We start from the raw sequence: 6,000 nt of genomic DNA, 5'->3' as shown, positions 1-6,000 counted from the left end.
GCCTGGAGATGAATGTGTGCCTGGAGATGAATGAGTGCCTGGAGATGAATGTGTGCCTGGCGATGAGTGTGTGCCTGGCGATGAATGTGTGCCTGGAGATGATTGCCTGGAGATGAATGTGTGCCTGGATATGATTCTGTGCCTGGATATGATTCTGTGCCTGGAGATGAATGTGTGCCTGGCAATGATTGTTTGCCTGGCGATGAATGTGTGCCTGGAGATGAATGAGTGCCTGGAGATAATTGTTTGCCTGGAAATGAATGTGTGCCTGGCGATGAGTGTGTGTCTGGCGATGAATGTGTGCTTGGAGATGAATGTGTCCCTGGCGATGAATATGTGCCTGGAGTTGACTGTTTGCCTGGAGATGATTGTTTGCCTGGAGATGATTGTTTGCCTGGAGATGATTGTGTGCCTGGAGATGATTGTGTGCCTGGAGATGATTGTGTGCCTGGAGATGAATGTGTGCCTGGCGATGAATGTGTGTCTGGAGATGAATGTGTGCCTGGAGATGAGTGTGTGCCTGGCGATGAATGTGTGCCTGGCGATGATTGCCTGGAGATGATTGTGTGCCTGGAGATTATTGTGTGCCTGGAGATGAATGTGTGCCTGGATATGATTCTGTGCCTGGAGATGAATGTGTGCCTGGCGATGAATGTGTGCCTGGCGATGAATGTGTGCCTGGAGATGAATGTGTGCCTGGAGATGATTGCCTGGCGATGAATGTGTGCCTGGAGATGATTGCCTGGCGATGAATGTGTGCCTGGAGATGATTGTTTGCCTGGAGATGATTGTGTGCCTGGAGATGATTGCCTGGAGATGAATGTGTGCCTGGAGATGATTGTGTCCCTGGAGATGAATGTGTGCCTGGAGATGAATGTGTGCCTGGAGATGAATGAGTGCCTGAAGATGAATGTGTGCCTGGAGATGAATGTGTGCCTGGAGATGATTGTGTGCCTGGCGATGAATGTGTGCCTGGCGATGAATGTGTGCCTGGAGATGATTGTGTGCCTGGCGATGAATGTGTACCTGGCGATGAATATGTGCCTGGAGATGAATGTGTGCCTGGAGATGATTGTGTGCCTGGAGATGAGTGTGTGCCTGGAGATGAATGTGTCCCTAGAGACGAATGTGTGCCTGGCGATGAATGTGTGCCTGGAGATGAATGTGTGTCTGGAGATGAATGTGTGCCTGGAGATGAGTGTGTGCCTGGAGATGAATGTGTGCCTGGAGATGAATGTGTGCCTGGAGATGAATGAGTGCCTGAAGATGAATATGTGCCTGGAGATGAAGGTGTCCCTAGAGACGAATGTGTGCATGGAGAAGAATGTGTTCCTGGAGATGAATGTGTGCCTGGAGATGAATGAGTGCCTGAAGATGAATGTGTGCCTGGAGATGAGTGTGTGCCTGGAGATGAATGAGTGCCTGAAGATGAATGTGTGCCTTGCAATGAATGTGTGCCTGGAGATGATTGTGTGCCTGGAGATGAATGTGTGCCTGGCGATGAATGTGTGCCTGGAGATGATTGTGTGCCTGGAGATGAATGTGTGCTTGGAGATGAATGTGTGCCTGGAGATGAATGTGTGCCTGGAGATGATTGTGTGCCTGGAGATGATTGTGTCCCTGGAGATGAATGTGTCCCTAGAGACGAATGTGTGCCTAGAGACGAATGTGTGCCTGGAGATGAATGTGTGTCTGGAGATGAATGTGTGCCTGGAGATGAGTGTGTGCCTGGAGATGAATGTGTGCCTGGAGATGAATGAGTGCCTGAAGATGAATGTGTGCCTGGAGATGAATGAGTGCCTGAAGATGAATGTGTGCCTGGAGATGTGTGTGCCTGGAAATGAATGAGTGCCTGAAGATGAATGTGTGCCTGGAGATGAATGTGTGCCTGGAGATGAATGTGTGCCTGGAGATGAATGTGTGCCTGGAGATGAATGTGTGCCTGGCGATGAATGTGTGCCTGGAGATGAATGTGTGCCTGGAGATGAATGTGTGCCTGGAAATGAATGAGTGCCTGAAGATGAATGTGTGCCTGGAGATGAATGTGTGCCTGGAGATGAATGTGTGCCTGGAGATGAATGAGTGCCTGGAGATGAATGTGTGCCTGGCGATGAATGTGTGCCTGGCGATGAATGTGTGCCTGGCGATGAATGTGTGTCTGGAGATGAATGTGTGCCTGGAGATGATTGTGTGCCTGGAGATGAGTGTGTGCCTGGCGATGAATGTGTGCCTGGCGATGAATGTGTGCCTGGCGATGAATGTGTGCCTGGCGATGATTGCCTGGAGATGATTGTGTGCCTGGATATGATTCTGTGCCTGGATATGATTCTGTGCCTGGATATGATTCTGTGCCTGTAGATGAATGTGTGCCTAGCAATGATTATTTGCCTGGCGATGAATGTGTGCCTGGAGATGAATGAGTGCCTGGAGATGATTGTGTGCCTGGAAATGAATGTGTGCCTGGCGATGAGTGTGTGCCTGGCGATGAATGTGTGCCTGGCGATGATTGCCTGGAGATGATTGTGTGCCTGGATATGATTCTGTGCCTGGATATGATTCTGTGCCTGAAGATGAATGTGTGCCTGGCAATGATTGTTTGCCTGGCGATGAATGTGTGCCTGGAGATGAATGAGTGCCTGGAGATGATTGTGTGCCTGGAAATGAATGTGTGCCTGGCGATGAGTGTGTGTCTGGCGATGAATGTGTGCTTGGAGATGAATGTGTCCCTGGCGAGGAATATGTGCCTGGAGTTGACTGTTTGCCTGGAGATGATTGTTTGCCTGGAGATGATTGTGTGCCTGGAGATGATTGTGTGCCTGGAGATGATTGTGTGCCTGGAGATGAATGTGTGCCTGGAGATGAATGTGTGCCTGGCGATGAATTTGTGTCTGGAGATGAATGTGTGCCTGGCGATGATTGTGTGCCTGGAGATTATTCTTTGCCTGGAGATTATTGTGTGCCTGGATATGATTCTGTGCCTGGATATGATTCTGTGCCTGGAGATGATTGTGTGCCTGGAGATTATTCTTTGCCTGGAGATTATTGTGTGCCTGGATATGATTCTGTGCCTGGATATGATTCTGTGCCTGGAGATGAATGAGTGCCTGGAGATGAATGTGTGCCTGGCGATGAATGAGTGTCTGGCGATGAATGTGTGCCTGGAGATGATTGCCTGGAGATGAATGTGTGCCTGGAGATGATTGCCTGGCGATGAATGTGTGCCTGGAGATGAATGTGTGCCTGGATATGATTCTGTGCCTGGATATGATTCTGTGCCTGGAGATGAATGTGTGCCTGGAGATGAATGTGTGCCTGGAGATGAATGTGTGCCTGGAGATGAGTGTGTGCCTGGAGATGAATGTGTGCCTGGAGATGAATGTGTGCCTGGCGATGAATGTGTGCCTGGCGATGAGTGTGTGCCTGGAGATGAATGTGTGCCTGGCGATGAATGTGTGCCTGGAGATGATTGTTTTCCTGGAGATGATTGTGTGCCTGGAGATGATTGCCTGGAGATGAATGTGTGCCTGGAGATGAGTGTGTGCCTGGAGATGAAAGTGTGCCTGGAGATGATTGCCTGGAGATGAATGTGTGCCTGGAGATGATTGCCTGGAGATGATTGTGTGCCTGGAGATGAATGTGTGCCTGGAGATGATTGTTTGCCTGGATATGATTCTGTGCCTGGATATGATTCTGTGCCTGGAGAGGAATGTGTGCCTGGAGATGAATGTGTGCCTGGCGATGAATGTGTGCCTGGAGATGATTGTTTGCCTGGAGATGATTGTGTGCCTGGAGATGAATGTGTGCCTGGAGATAATTGTTTGTGTGGCACCCCAGGGTCCTGGTCATCACAGTGGCATTGCTTTCCTCCAGGGGAGAGTGATGTTACGTTTGGAGGCAAGGAAGGATAACTGCATCCAGGTATCACAAACATGCAACACATTCATACTCCAGGCCACCAGGGGGAGCTTTTGATCCTATTTTTTAGTTTATCTGGTTGTCTGTAGGGAAAGGCAGAAAGTTCCAGACATCCGTCTGAGGAGGACAGAGGGTCCACGGAGCTGTGCATGCCCTAAGAGCTGCAGCTCCCAGAAAGAGACATTTTGAAGGCAGAATTGTGTTGCAGTGAGCGTGAAGGAAGGCAAAGCAAAGGAGAGGATACCAGAAGGGGACCAGCCACGAACAGGCTGCCTCCTTCTGAGGCACAGAACACCGGTAGCCGGAACACCGAGGCAGTAAGGACCTCTATGTCTCACTTCAGAGACCGGCAGGACAGCTATTTGCATGTTACCTGTCCGCACCTACACCCAGGAGGCACGGTGGCACCCCTCAGAGGCTGGGGCATGCTAGAGTCCCTATAAACAGCCTCAAGCCACCAGTCATGGGTTTTGTCCTATCCGACTTCGGGGGACAGAGAGAGAGACACCACATCTGTGAGGACCTTATTTGAAGCTTATGCAGTAAGGGACTACACCACCACAGCGCAAGGGAAGGCTATTGATTTCCACCTGGATAAGGGGACTCTGGACTTGCCTCCGAACCGGCCGGACTCTGCCTGCTCTGTGGTCTGGTGCCCTGGACTGTGGATGCTGAAGTCTTCAGTAAAGGTAAAGTGTCTGCAACCTTGTGTCCTCGTTCTTCACTGCGCCTCTCACCATTCACCATCTACATACTGGGAAGCCCTAGGGACACACTTCACCTGTGGGAAGGTATACCATCTAGCTGCCATAACATCACCCCAGCGGACACCTTAAAGCAGCGTCGGTCACCCTGACCGAATACCACAGGTGGCGTCACGAACATAAACTTTATTCCCTTTAAAGACCTTTCCCTTTTACACGGACGTCCCAGGGCCACGGACCGGGTCAGCCACCGTGACATCCCCCTGTGAACACCGGACCCGGTACCGAGTAACCCCTTGCCCTGATGGGGCGCTCCATTTGCCTGTAGATGAATGTGTGCCAGATGATGAGTGTGTGCCTGGAGATGAATGTGTGTCTGGTTGTATGGTTGACGATTGTGAGAAGCCACCCTTCACTGTGACACACAAACGATTATTATGTCATCTGACTTCTAAGGACAGAGACTGTGTGACAGAGGGTGATTGTCAGACACTGACTGCGACTGTGTAACTCAACAGATGATTGTGCGACAGGGACAGAGATTGTGTCACACCGATGATGATTGATGACCGTGAGAAGATAATTGTATGATGAGGATCGAAATTTTGTAACACAAAAGATGATTGTCAGAAAGGCGATGATTGTGTGAAATATGGCACACAAAAAATATTACATGGTAAGAAGAGAGGGACCCAATCACACACCCAGCAGGACTCCATACATGTCACACAGAACAAGAATCATTACACAAATGCTATTATTTTCCTCTGATTTTCCTGGATGGTGGATGCAAATGAGCCGTATAATGTTCAAATCATCGACCGTAGGAGGATAAATCATATTTATTAGACAAATCTCCCAATGAGAACAGGATTTATTGAGGATTTATGCAGCAAATTCTTCTGCACAACAAGAGTCCAAACATTTTATAGGCTGTAAAGAGCTGAGAAGAGTCATTTATTGAATTTGCAGTATTAAGACGTCACATTTACTGAGTTCAGAAAATTTTCCACCAGAAACCTCCTAACAGGTGGAGTTCCATGTAACATCTGAGCGTGTGTGATGTCATCTCTACAATTTTTTCATCCATTGAACTTGTGAGTTTTTGGAGAGTTTCTGCTTGAATTTCTTTGCCGGATGTCAGAAGATCTGCTCTTCTGATGTGATCGGCCTCCCACCCTCATAGATCTTTTGCTTGAGAATACTCCAAAAGGTGTCAATAGCGCTGAGGTCAGGGGAGGGTGGTGGCCGCTACATGAGTTTCTCTCCTTTATGCCAATGACTCTGAGATTTCCCTGTAGCATGAGATGGGACATTGTCAGCATGAAGATGATTTTGTAGGGACGGCGCACTTCTTCTTTTCGTACCATAGAAGAAAGTG

The sequence above is a fragment of the Ranitomeya variabilis genome, chromosome 5 (assembly GCF_051348905.1).
Source record: "Ranitomeya variabilis isolate aRanVar5 chromosome 5, aRanVar5.hap1, whole genome shotgun sequence".
Lineage (NCBI taxonomy): Eukaryota > Metazoa > Chordata > Amphibia > Anura > Dendrobatidae > Ranitomeya > Ranitomeya variabilis.
Note: the sequence above shows the minus strand (reverse complement) of the source record.